Genomic DNA, 14,737 nt, shown 5'->3' on the forward strand with positions numbered 1-14,737 from the left:
GCACACAATAAACATTAAAAATAGTATAAATGTATGAGATTTCTGTTCTTTCAATCTCAAAGACTTTTTTAGTACTAAGTATACTACTTGTTATTTAATTTATTTAAAAATCAAGGAAAGATTAAATAGCTAACTCTTCACCCGGGAAGACCACTGAGCCTTTACTGCTCTCACAGCATTACACAAATATCTTTGTGTAGTGTCTATAATAAAATCTTCTGACATCTCAACACCGTTGACGTTAACTTCACCAGAACATTTGTTTTGAAACAACAACGACAACAACAAAACCCAAAAAACAGCGAAGTCTTGAATACTTATCATGTCCCAGACCCAGGCGTGTACCTTCACATACGTTTGCTTTTCTGCTCTTTAAGAGATTTAATCAAAAGGTGAGTCGTTTGCATGTTTGGTGTTAGATTGAGATGTCTTGACATGGGGATACAAAGGTTGCAGTCATCGCCCTTCTTCAAGGTTAACTTGAACATCTGTCTCCAATCCAGCCTTTTCACTATCTTAATGCTCCTCTAAGAGGGAGAAATCACTAAGCCTAGACTTGCAAATGTCAGACTAACGCACATGGTGGTTTGCTGAAAATAGTACAGTGAAGGCATTTTTTATTATATATTTTATGTCACATCACCCTTCTGATCTAAGGCCAGGATATTGTGTAGCTGCTATACTCCTTTCCAAAATTCAGACCTTTCCAAAGTTTATGGTATACTGAAAAGTTGGTGGAGTGATACGCTGACCCTAACGAGAAATCGATGATGGCATGTGAAAGTAATGGATGGACATCATTTACTGAGTTAGATCTCTTTGTTTTGTATTTTTCCTTATCGCCATCGGTCTTAATTACCTTCCCAAATTCATACATTAACAGCATTTAAGGAAAGGAAATTAATAAGTAAATCTTGTCTTTGTTTTCTACATTTATACGCTGGAGAGATTTCATTCTGGATCTTGGCATTATGTGTCATTTACGTGCTAATTCTCTGAGTTTTATCTGCAGGCCAGTCACCTCTCCGGCATTCTAGACTCCTCTGTGCAATATCCTATTAGACATTTCTCTTTGATTGCCTATCTTTATGAAAGAGTCACATGTTAGTTAATCGACCTTAGAATTAGGCGAATTCAGGTGAGAAAATGAGCACTTGTCTAGCCGGGCAGCAACATACAAATCATACTTCACATTAAGTATTTGTTCAGCTTTTGGGAGCAACTGTATTTGTGGTCACTTACACATATTCAGGCTAACATATTCTGGCAGGGGCCCAGAAGCTAGTCTCTCAGACTTGAATTATGCTCTTTTAGCTTGATTACAACTGATCTGTGAGAAAACAGGGTAAAAGAATACAAAGTAAAAAGTTTTTTTTTCCTTTATATTCTCTCAGCGCAAATATTATTATCCTAACTAGACTTTCTAATGTCTCCCTCTCAAACCACTATCATCCCCAACGTTAGAAAATCATAGTCACGCAAAATTGGAGCTTTGCTTATGTGTTTAAGCGTAACATTTATAAAGGAAGCATGGACAGTTGTTCAGAAGCTTGGAGAGAATTGTGTTTTTGTCCGAATCATCGACGAGACTACTCACTGAGGACTGGAAGGAGACACAACTCGAATTTTATCAGGAAGAGCAGTGCGAGCAAGACAAGACAGGAGACCAAAAGTCTGCTGGCTCTGGAGCCTTCATTATTTCATACGTTTCCACTGCCCAGGTGACAGTAACCTCGTGCTGGGTGCAACTCATCATGTTTAATACCAAGTCTAGGGACCGGGGGACTGCCACGTTAAAGAGCCTACGCAAAGAGAGTGAGGAACCAGCTACTTAAGACGTTCGCAAGTCAAGAGGTCCAAACACCATCTCGTTCATTTTGCTGAAGACTGTCAGTTCAAAAGACAGGGCTTTCGAACACTGGCTTAGGCAGCTAAGTAATCAGGCGCCTGCCTGGGAAATAAAACTCGTAGTAGTTAAGCTCTCACGTCTTCAATTGGATGAGCTCAGGCTTCCTCAGCCTAGGGAGTGCTCCCAGTGCTCTGCCACATCGTAGGCTTGGTAGGCCCTTCGGTCTTCACGAGCAGCTCTCTGACTCTGGAGCTTTCCTGAAAAGCACGTGGGACCACAGCCCGTGCCAGAGTTTCCCATCAAGTTATTGTAGCTTCACGCCGTGGCATCTCGGCCCTTCCAACCGCGTGTTCTTCCCCTCCCGTCCATTACGGAAGGCGCACACCAGCCGCATCAGGAGCCAGACGGGACAGCAGGAGAACACACGGGCCGAGACTTTCTTGCCGTCGTTTCAGTTGCCTCGCCAGAAGGGCCCTGTCCCCACCTCCTGTTTGTCAGAACCCTCCACCTTCGGGGGGACCCACTTTACACTCTTTCCCAGTCAAACTTCCCGTGATGGGCGCAGGGACGGTGACCGCCCTTGTAGTTCCAGCCCCCGTAGGTGTGCACTCGCCTGGTGGCCCAATCTTCTTTGCAGCCTCCCTCTGTGCAACCTCTTCAAGAGGTTTCAGGGCTGCAGCTCAAGGCAGTAGCAGCAAGTTTCACTGTGCTGGCATGGTGGCTGGAGCCTTAGGAAGGGCGGGTCTCTCATAGCTGCGGTGACATCCAGCGGTGATACTCAGGGAAAATCACTTTGTCCTGCCAGACTGGGCTTGTTGCTGCAATTGAACAAATAAAGCTCTTAGCATACTCTGTGGACATTTGAAAAGTACAGAGTAGGCTTCCTTGTAGCATTGTAACATTTAGCGACTTTATTTTATGCACGGAGCAATTCAAAGCATAGTATTAAAACCTTTTTTTAAAATTTTCTTTGGAAGTATACATTGCTACATATACTATAAATACGTTGCAAGTATAGAGCACTATCCCTTACACCCCTCTATTAGCTTAGGGGGAGAAAGATCGTTATAGCTACATATAAAATCACACTCAGGCATGATTCGTTCATCACAGAGCACTACCCAAAAGACATTTGTTTTTTTGATGTTATCAGCCCACTGCCCAATATATTACATGAACAAAAATGAACCATCTGCTGCATTATCATAAAGTGTGGGGGACAATGGAAAGGCTTTACCTCGAAGGCTGGCCTGAGTCTTAGGGGAAGGTATGTAAATCAGGTCGGAGTTGAGGAGGCCAGGCTGGTTAAGAAAGCTTTCACGTGCCTCATGGGGCTCCTGGGTGGCTCAGTTGGTTGATCGTCCGACTTCAGCCCAGGTCAGGATCTCACGGTTTGTGAGTTCGAGCCCCGCATCAGGCTCTGTGCTGACAGCTCGGAGCCTGGACCCCGTTTCGGATTCTGTGTGTCCCTCTGTCTGCCCCTCCGCTGCTTGCACTCTGCCTCTCACATTGTCTCAAAAATAAATAAACCTTAAGAAGAAAAATTTTAAAAAAGAAAGCTTTCACATGCCTCAAAATGGGAAGATTCAAATGTCCTGACCTTCTTTGGATGACCGACTGACAAAAGGGTGGTGAGAGATACTATTCTTGCCCTTTATTCTGTCCCCACTCCACTGCAGAAGGGAAATCTTCCATTAGAGTTTAACTCAGTGGCTTATTTTTATTCCTTAATTTTGTTTTCACCTCTTTCTCTTCTCAGTGAGGAAGCTGCTTTTTCTTCTCGTTTTGCAAAATATTTACTCCTTTTGTGAATGATTTAGGCATCGATTAGATGTCTAGAATTCCCAAAGAACATTCTAGCACCGTTGTGCATCGACACGCAGACTCTAATACCATTTGTCAGACTACAAACTGTAGAAGTGAAAGTTTATTTCAACAAAGAAATAAGCAATTCTTCACAATATATTTTGTATTATTTAAAGTATATAAGTTGACATATAGATAGAAAATGTCATAAATATCATATCCACACAAGAAGTTTTCTAAACGAATCAGTACAAGAGTATAAAGGCATATGTTTCTGTCTTGTGAAGGCCAACAGACTATTTCCCATGAGACTGGGCTGGTACCACCCACGGTGTTGTGGGATATCAACCAGGCCACCCACACACTAGGCTCTGAATGGGGTTTGGCAAGAAAGTAAGAGTAGATGCCTTCCTCTTGGTCACTTGTCATTAATGGAGGCAATTAAACTAATGTGTAGTTTAATACAACAGGATGCTAATGCATTTAACATGAACAATGACCATTCTCCCTGATACATGAAATGAAACACCTGGTAAACTTGATGAGCATGGGTTCTCTCTATAGTCAAGCAATATGAAAAGACAAGCATTGTTAATTGTTTCTCTGGTGGAAATGAAATGTATCAAAATTAAGCTTTCTTATGCCCTCAAAGTGCTTTTCTTTTTTTTTTTAATTTTTTTTTTAATGTTTATTTTATTATTTTTGAGACAGAGAGAGACAGAGCATGAACGGGGGAGGGGCAGAGAGAGAGGGAGACACAGAATCGGAAGCAGGCTCCAGGCTCTGAGCCATCAGCCCAGAGCCCGACTCGGGGCTCGAACTCACGGACCGTGAGATCATGACCTGAGCCGAAGTCCGACGCTTAACCGACTGAGCCACCCAGGTGCCCCTCAAAGTGCTTTTCAATACAACAAAGTGCTTTTCAAAGCAACAAGTGTGTTTGCTTTGAAAAATTAATACTCACTTTTCCAAAGTCACAATTTTGAAAACTTAGTTCTTTAAGCTTTTCGGTTCAGCTGATAAATAGTAGTCTAGGTATAAATCTAGCAATATGTAACAATTCATTAATCGGGGTCCTTATTTTATTTATAAACTTAGTTTCCATTTTAACTGCATTTATAAAATATGTTTAATTTCCTCTTTAAGTACAGAAATTTTATGACTGAAAAAATATATTTTGTATTTGTACAAATCTTAAAGATTCATCAAACTCTTTATATTTGGTAAAACTTAAGTTATTTTAAATATCAAACATGAAGTTATGAAATGGTCAAATTGTATATAATCTTGGTAAGACTTCAGTCAAGTTTTGAAGTATATATTCTAAATTTCACTTAAAATCTGATTTTATTATCTAGTAGACTAATTTCTGTTAAAATTTTTAAGTATTTAAAAGATCAAATTTTCACAGATTTTTTTAATGTTTGTTGATTTTTGAGAGAGAGAGAGAGAGAGAGAGAGAGAGACTGAGTGCAAGTGGGGGAGGGGCAGAGAGAGAGGGCGACACAGAATCTGAAGCAGGATCCAGGCTCTGAGCTGTCAGCTCAGAGCCTGGTGCGGGGCTCGAACTCAGGAACCAGGAGGTCCTGACCTGAGCCAAAGTCACACACTCAACCAACTGGGCCACCCAGGAGCCCCAAATTTTCACAGATTCATAAATGCCAAGATATTATTACTGTGACTTTTATTTTTTAAACGCTATATTCAATAATTTAAAATTCTTGAGAAATAACTGACAGCTAACTGCTTGGTTAGCTGAACTATGTTTCAGAAATTCTGGCTGAGTTTGGATCCAGAGCTGTAGATATGAGGGTAAATCTCATCAGTGAGACTGTCCTATTAAGTCTTTTGTAGTAGTCATCTTCCATGGACTTCCACATCTAGAATGGGACTGGGCTAGTACCTTGCTGGCCCTAGACTTTTCGTCTATACAGATACAACTACAACCCACTGTTTGCCCATCTACAAGCGCCCAATTTACTACATTTGCTACATCAATGGTTCTATTTTTGTAAATCTTTGTTTCTTAAGATACATAAGTATATGTTCTTAAGATACTTTACTCTATTTCCTAATTCTGAAGACATTTGAACCTGACGGAATCCAAAATATAGAATTATTTTGTAGGACCACATGACATTCATGAATAGTGAAATGATATGCTATTGAATTCTATATCTCCTGTGACTTTATGTGACCCTTTTATGACCACTTTTAATACCTACTGAGAAGAAAAAATGCCCAAGACCCCAAATGTTAAATCCTAAGTGATCCCTACAAGAAATATTGGTCATATTGAAGAAGCATCATACTGAATTGCTGTATCTTAGTATATAAGAATGTGTTCCCAAATTGCTGTGATCTGATCCTTGGTTGAACTGGTCCTAACTTTCAAGAACCCTTTTTTGTTAAGGACTCAGTACCCCAGTGCCTCCTCTCTCTTGACCTCAAATCTGGTTCCAACCTGTATTGCTAAGTGGAACATGAAGGCGAATTCCTCTCAATGTATAGGAGTTATGTCACAAGCTATGTCGCATAAACATTCAGACAACATATTGTGTTCTCTAAACACAGAGAAAGCCCAAAAAGATCTACAAACAACACATGAATTATCTATAAATTATTTTAGAAATTTAGTGTCATTCCAGTGAAAACCCCAAAATGTTATAATATATATATAAATGTTTAATGTATAATATATATAATATAATGTATAATATATATATGTGTGTGTGTATATATATATATATATATATATATATATATGTTTATTTTTTGAGAGAGAGACAGAGCACAAGCAGGGGAGGGGCAGAGAGAGAAGGTGACACAGAATCTGAAGCAGGCTCCAGGCTCTGAGCTGTCAGCCCAGAGCCCCATGCAAGGCTCAAACTCATAAACCATGAGATCATGACCCGAGCAGAAGTCGGGCACTTAACTGACTGAGCCACCCAGGTGCCCCAAAAGATTTCTTTTTTTAACTGACGTTTTGCAATTTGATTGTAATATCCATGTAAAAGTGCAAATGCCACGTCAATATTGTAAGGAACAAAACTGGATGACTTAACAATGACAGATCTCAAGATGTAATGCTGCGGTCACTGCCCTCAGGCAGCAGATGACTTAGCAAACCAAAGCAAGAGTAGAAGGACCTTCCTTGGGGCTAGTCAGCGCCTAGGAATCCTGATCAGAGCACCATTCTCGAAGAGCAGGATGGATCCCACTTAAAATGTGGTTGCATGTTGAGACTGATGACATCCACACGCCCCAAAAGGGTATGAGAGGATGTATTACTAACATAACGAAGGCTCTGGCGAGGAGCACAGGAAGCTTCTTGAGCAGATGGTAAGTGGCTTGAGAAGTCAGACAAGGGGGATTGGATGGGGTCTTTATTATGAGTAGGAGCAGGGCCAGGATAAAGGCTCTGGCCTGCATGGCTTGAAACTCTCACTGACACCAAAGAAGGGAGCACTTCGGTCTTCTCGTCGGCTTTTCTCAGATACAGGACAAAAGGGGAAGAGGGAGAGTTGAGGTTTAAAAGCTGTTAGCATGCAAACATCAAAAAATGGAGTCACGCTCTTTACTACAGCTGGAAGGAGAGCAGTTACTGAAATGATAGCAATGGAAACTGCAAACGCATAGTAAATGTGTGTGCCCCACAGAGAGACTAGCTGAAATTTAAATTCTCAGATTAGAGATTTCCCTAGAATCAATAGCTTTTAGAAGTGGTATATAGGTGTTTTTCATTGGTTTTTGATTAGATGCAACCTCCAAGTAGCTTGCTACCCTGGAAAAAAACAACGCAAACACTGAAAGTTATCAAAAAAAATTGCCCACACCTATGAATCACTCCACCGCCCTGGATTTCTTTCCATCTTTCTAGACCCTCATATTTTCTTCATCTCCTGAACGCTCTCTTCCTCTAAAACCCATTAAATATTGAACGCCCTGGGGTATTTATGAACCTCATCCTTCTGTTTTAATCCCTTCTTTCTGGATCAAGGATTCTTAAATCAGAGCCCTTGGTCCAAATTCAGCCTGCCACTTACTTTTATATGGCCCATGAGCTGAGAATAGCTTTTACATGTTCAGCGTTTGGGGGGGGGGGGGTGGGGAGAGAATCACATTGCATCATCACTGAAAATAAAATTTCAGTGCCCACAAATGAAGCTTCATTGGAACACAGCGATATTCCTTCATTTCGGTGTCACTTACAGTGTCTCTAAGCCCACTGCCCAGAGCTGAGGAGCTGCGCCACAGGAGATAGAAGGCCCTCCCCAGAACTCCACCCTGCTTCTGGGCACACTGCAAACAGGCGTTTCCATTCATCCCTGTACGATGCGACGCCAGTTCAAAACGCAAATGTAAGAGTGCTTGGTTCAGATGAGGAATTCCTAGCATCACGCAATTCAACTTTTGAAGCCCTCACACGCGTATATGCTTTATTCTTACCCGAACGGTGGAAACACTACACGAAATGAACTCAACAGTTTTATTTCACTGCTTAACATACTCAGTCCTAGCAACGTTCTCTACCTTCAATGTACTGATGAGTGAGGAATCACGGGGGAAGGAATTCCAGTTAGCTGTGTCTTTCTCTTTCCTTCCACGCCATCATTTTTCAGCATAAGCGGGTTGGTGAATACAGGGAAGTGATAGGGTCAAGAAAAGTAAGGGTAGGGCTCCCCAGAATGTCATGGCCTCGAAGCCAGGTCCGGTTTGAACAAGTGTGGCCTCTACGGGCTATAGGTGTTCCCACATATGTAGTCATCGATGTAACACGTCTGTGTTGTCCTCTGACGCCACTCATGTCCCAGGCGGCACGAGTTCACTGCGCCCTGGGGCGTCACTGACACCATATGCAAACAGGCCAGCGAGGAGAAGTGGACACGCATATTGCATATAGCTCAAGTTCAAAAACATGAAAAGTTCTAGGCTATGACAGCAGTGAACCAAGTGCTGGGCACTTCTAACTGTGGAGTTGTGTGCAAACACAGAGGATGCATACCCATGCAGACAGCTTTGCCATTGGATTGTAAGTAATGCCAACTGATGTCTATATGTCATGGTCTGTCAAAAGTTGAAACAAGAACGTAATCTCAACCCCCTTGCCAATTTGCACCGTGGCTGTGTGTTCCAAGTTCAATCTATAGTCCTAACATTCATAATTCAATACAAGTGAAATCCAGTGAACTGAGCAATTGAGGACCTTCCATTTAACCTTTGAGGGACGTTAATTTTTTTTATTCTTTTATTCTTTTTAATTTTATTTTTTATTTTTTTTTAATTTACATCCAAATTAGTTAGCATATAGTGCGACAATGATTTCAGGAGTAGATTCCGTAGTGCCCCTTATGGGCACTTTATCCCATCCCCCCTCCCACAACCCCTCCAGTAACCCTCAGTTTGTTCTCCATATTTATGAGCCTCTTCTGTTTTGTCCCCCTCCCTGTTTTTATATTATTTTTGTTTCCCTTCCATTATGTTCACCTGTTGTGTCTCTTAAAGTCCTCATATGAGTGAAGTCATATGATTTTTGTCTTTCGCTGACTGACTTATTTCACGTAGCATAATCCCCTCCAGTTCCATCCATGTTGCTGCAAAATGGCAAGTTTTCATTCTTTTTCATCGCCAAGTAGTATTCCATGTATACACCACATCTTCTGTATTCTTTCATCACTTGATAGACATTTTGGGGGTCTTTTCATAATTTGGCTATTGTTGATAGCAGTGCTGTAAACATTGGGGTGCATGTGCCTCAGCACTCCTGTATTCTTTGGATAAATTCCTAGTGGCACTATTGCTGGGTCTATTCTTAATTTTTTGAGGAGCCTCCACACTGTTGTCCAGAGTGGCTGCACCAGTTTGCATTCCCACCAACAGTGCAAGAGGGTTCCCCTCTCTCTACATCCTCACCAACATCTACTGTTTTCTGAGTTGTTAATTTTAGCCACTCTGACTGGTGAGACATGGCATCTCATGATCTCATTATGGTTTTCCTTTGTATTTCCCTGATGACGAGTGATGTTGAGCATTTTTTCATGTGTCTGTTGGCCATCCGGATGTCTTCTTGGGAAAAGTATTTATTCATGTCTTCTGCCCATTTCTTCACTGGATTATTTGATTTTTTGGTGTTGTTTGGTAAGTTATTTAGATTTTGGATACTAAACCTTTGTCCAATAGTCATTTCTGTCTTCCTATGAATTTGTCCATTTCATCAAGTTTTTTTTAATGTGTTGGCCATGTGGTGGCTTATAATATTCCCTTGCAATCTTTATTGTAAATTTTTGTAAACTTTTTAGTGATGCTCCCTCTCTCATTCTTTATTTAAAAATTTGAATCTTCTCTCTTTTTTTGTCTTGGCACTCTACCTAAATATTTACTGATTCTGTTGATCTTCTCAAAAAAAGAGGTTTTGGTTTTATTGATTTTTCTCTATTGTTTTTATATTCTTCATTTCATTCATTTCCACTCTCATCATAATCTTTTCCTTCCTTCTGTTTACTCTGTGTATAACTTTCTCCTCTTTTCTTCTAATCTTGTAGGTAGGAATTTGGATTCTTGATTTGAGGTTTTCTTTTTTAATGTATGTGTCAGAGACATAAATTTTCCTCTAGAACATTATTCTCTAGTTACACATTATTAATTATGACATGTTATGTTTTCATGTTCATTCATCTCAAAGGACTTTTTACTTTTCCTTGTGATTTTTTGACTCATTGATTATTTAGGACTGCTATATAATTTCCACAAATTTTAGAATTTTCCAAATTCCTTCCTGCTATTTTTTTCTAATTTAATTATGTTTTAATCATAGTACTTGCTTTGTGTGGTTTCAATCACTTCCAATTTATTGTTGGATATGAACTATTCTGGGAAATGTTAATGTGCATTTAAAAAGAATGTTTTCTGCTATTGTGGGTTGTATGTTGCTTACATACCAGTTAGGTCTCAATGGTTCATTTATATACACTTTTTTCACCTTGCTATCTTCTGCCTTAGCTGTTTTACCTATTATTGAACATAGGTTTTGAAGTTTCACTACTATTGTATGTATTGTGGTGTATGTATTGAATGTTCTATGTCACTCTTAAATTTTGTCAGGAGTTGCTTTATATATTTTTTGTCTCTCTTGTTGAGTGCTTTTATGTTTGCAATAATTGTATCTTCTTGATGTATTGAGCTTTTAGCATTATACAAGGTGCATCTCTGTTGCTAGTAATGCTTCATAGAAGTATATTTTCTCCATTATTAACGTATCCACTCCAGATCTTTTCTGTATGACATGTCTTCATTCACCCTTTAACTTTCAAACTTTTAGTATTTGCATATATGAACTATGTTTTATACTTGGATTAAGATCTTTCTGTTGTTTTTAATTTATTGTCAATATTTGCTTTTTTATCAGAGTGATTGCTTTGTGGCTAATTGCTGTTATTTAGGATTTACATGCGTATGTTGCTCTCTGTATTCTATACATGTCTTTTTTCCTCAGTTCTTACAAAGGATCCAGTGTGTCATTTCAATTTCCTTGTCTTCCTTTCACTCTCCTTTTAAGTTCTCATAAGGTTGTTTGGGGGAATTACAATTAACATCTTAGCTTAAATTAGTCTGGTTTAGGTCAATACCAACTTAATTTCAGGAATATACAAAAATTTGGTTCTAATATAGCTTTATTCCTTATTGCCTCATTATTGCTATTATTGTCATATAAATTTTATCTTTAACAATCAATGCAGATTTAAAGTTATTGTTTTATGCAGTTGTCTTTCATATCAGTTAGGAGAAGAAAAGAGCTACAGACCCAAATGTATTTACATGGTCTTATATTAGCCATAGCTATCTTTATCAGTGCTTTTTATTTCTTCATGTGGATTTGAGTTACTTTCTAATGTATTTTTATTTCAGCTTGAAGGACTTCGTTAGTATTTCTTACAATACAGGTCTAGTCTGCTTTTGTTTACCTCAGATTATTTTAATTTCTTTTTCATTTTTGAAGAATAGTTTTGCTGAAGGTAGAATTCATGCTCTCCTACCTCTTCCACAAGTCACTTTTTAAATATAGCATCAGTTATCACTTTCTGACATTGTTTCAAAAATGAATTCATTTAATAATATACCTCTCTCGGCTCTAATTATTTATCTAAACATAACAAATGATTTGCTACTAATTTTTTGCTTTTCTTAAAGATGTTATTATGTAGCTAATACCATGTAGATGCATAAGAAAATGTTAACACATTATATCAATTTTTTTCATGGGATTTTAAAATGTTTTAGTAAGATTCCATGGAGAAAGACTAAAGTGTCACAAGGAAGAACATATTCTCAGTGAAAATAATGCCCTATCTGACCTGGATATTAATATACCTCTAGGGCCCAAAATAGTATCTGGGCCATAGCAAGTGCTAAAGAAATACTTTTTGCATTCATGGAAGCTTACTTCTGTCTTAGCCTATATTAATGTAAAATGGACAAAACTAGTTATAATTACAGATTGATGCCCTCTCAATGCCAAAATAAAAGAAACAAAGGAATTAAATATCTGAAAAGGAGGTGAAAAAAGTGACCTTAAATAATTATCTATTGTAGACACTGCCAATTGCCTCATCAATATCCATTCTTCCTTTCGTGCTTCCTAACTTCATATAAATTATGTTTGAGTCAGCACCATGCACCTGTCGGTGGTTATGTTTCGTGTTCCAGGCCGTGATCTGTTAGCAGAAGGCTACTGGACTTCAGGAAAGCACTTAAAGGAGTAAGCTCAACCGTCACACATTTATGTATCCTATTCTTGCCTTTTGCATTCCTTACATCTTTCTTTCTTAAAATAGATGCAATGAAATCAATAAGAAACACAGAGGAAAAGAGCTGCTGATTGGGTAGTGGGGTGATAAGGGAATTCTGGAAGGACTGAGTCCCAGTGACATTTATGGGGCCATCAAACTGTCACATGCAGCCCTGAGTTATGCACCTCAGAAATCTTGTTATGGGAGAGAAGAGCAAGAAAACTGTCTTCTTTGATTCTACCACTGTACTCGGGTTTCTTAACAATCAGCAGAACATGATAATAATAGAAATACTATTTATTCCAGGCACTGTTAATGTCAGACCCATAGTCTTGTACAAGCCCCATACTTCGCTTTTAAGAGGTCTGCATACTCTTCAGAATAGCATTTTCCCTAAGGAAACTGAAACACAGAATGGTTAAAAATAACTTGCCTAATTTCACACAGATGGTGGCAAAGACCAGAAATGAAAGAAGTTGGGTTTCTTGATTCCCTTCCATACTGTTCATTTTATTATATATTGTATCTGCTCAGAAAAGTTATTACTGTCTCATTTGTATGTTAATGAATAAAAACTAAGCATTTATTCATTATTTGTTGCCTTTAATTTCATATATACCTACATGGATAGATCTGTTATTTGTTTCAAAGCATGCTATTTTATTAAAAAGCTTATAAAATTATAAAAATTACTCTTATAAAGGAACAAAATTGGAAAAAGAATCAAAATGATTTCTAATAAGGAGTATTAATAGGTGCCCCCAGAGAATACAAAAAGTAGTATTTGGTTTTCCTTTCTTTCTTTTTTAAATTTGAATCCAAGTTAGTTAACATGTGGTGTAATGATTTCAGGAATAGAATTTAGTGATTTATCACTTACTTACAACACCCAGTGCTCATCCCAAAAAGTGTCTTCCTTAATGCCCTTTCCCCATTTAGCCCATCCCCCCACTCACAACCCCTCCAGCAACCCTCAGTTTGTTCTCTGTATTTAAGAGTCTCCTATGGTTTGTCTCCCTCCTTGTTTTTATATTATTTTTGCTTCCCTTCCCTTATGTTCATCTGTTTTGTATCTGAAAATCCACATATGAGTGAAATCATATGATATTTGTCTTTCTCTGACTGGTTTGTTTATCATAATACACTCTAGTTCCATCCACGTTGTTGCAAATGGTAAGATTTCTTTCTTATTGACTGCCAAGTAATATTCAATTGTATATGTATACCACATTTTCTTTAATCATTAATCTGTTGTTGGACATTTGGTCTCTTTCCATACATTGGTTAACATTGATAGCACAGCTATAAACATTGGGGTGCATGGGCCCCTTGAAACAGCATGCTTTCATCCTTTAGATAAATACAAGTAGTGCAACTGCTGGGTCATAAGGTATTTCTATTTTTAATTTTTTGAAGAACCTCCATATTGTCCTCCAGAGTGGTGGCACCAGTTTGCATTCCCACCAGCAGTGTCAAGGGGTTCCTCTTTCTCTGCATCCTTGCCAATATCTGTTGTTTCCTGAGCTGATAATTTTAGCCATTCTGATAGATGTGAGGTGGTATCTCATTGTGGTTTTGATTTGTATTTCCCTGATGATTGGTGTTGAGGATTTTTTTCACGTGTCTGTTAGCCATCTGGATGTCTTCTTTGGAAAAGTGTCTATTCATGTCTTTTGCCCATTTCTTCACTGAATTATTTGTTTTTTAGGTGTGAGTTTGACAAGTTCTCAACAAGATACTAGCCAACTGGATTCAACAATATGTTAAAAGAATTATTCACCACGATCAAGTGGGATTTATTCCTGGGGTACAGGGCTGGCTCCATATATGCAAATCAATCAGTGTAATACATGATACTGCATGATCCTCTCAATAGATGCAGAGAAAGCATTTGACAAAATATAGCATTCTTTCTTGATAAAAACCATCAAGAAAGTAGGGATAGAGGATCATACCTCAAGATCATAAAAACCATATACAAAAGACCCACTGCTAATCATCCTCAATGGAGAAAAACTGAGAGCTTTCCCCGTAAGGTCAGAAACACAGTGAGGATGCCCACTCTCACCACTGTTATTCAACGTAGTGTTGGAAGTCCTGGCCTCAGCAATTAGACAATACAAAGAAATAAAAGTCATCCAAATCAGCAAAGAGGAAGTCAGACTTTCATTCTTCACAGACGACAAGATATTCCTTGTGGAAAATCCAAAAGACTCCACCAAAAAACTGCTAGAACGTATCCATGAATTCAGCAAAGTCGCAGGATATAAAATCAATGTACAGAAATCAGTTGCAT

Source organism: Panthera leo, chromosome F2, assembly GCF_018350215.1.
Source record: "Panthera leo isolate Ple1 chromosome F2, P.leo_Ple1_pat1.1, whole genome shotgun sequence".
In the NCBI taxonomy this organism is placed as follows: Eukaryota; Metazoa; Chordata; class Mammalia; order Carnivora; family Felidae; genus Panthera; species Panthera leo.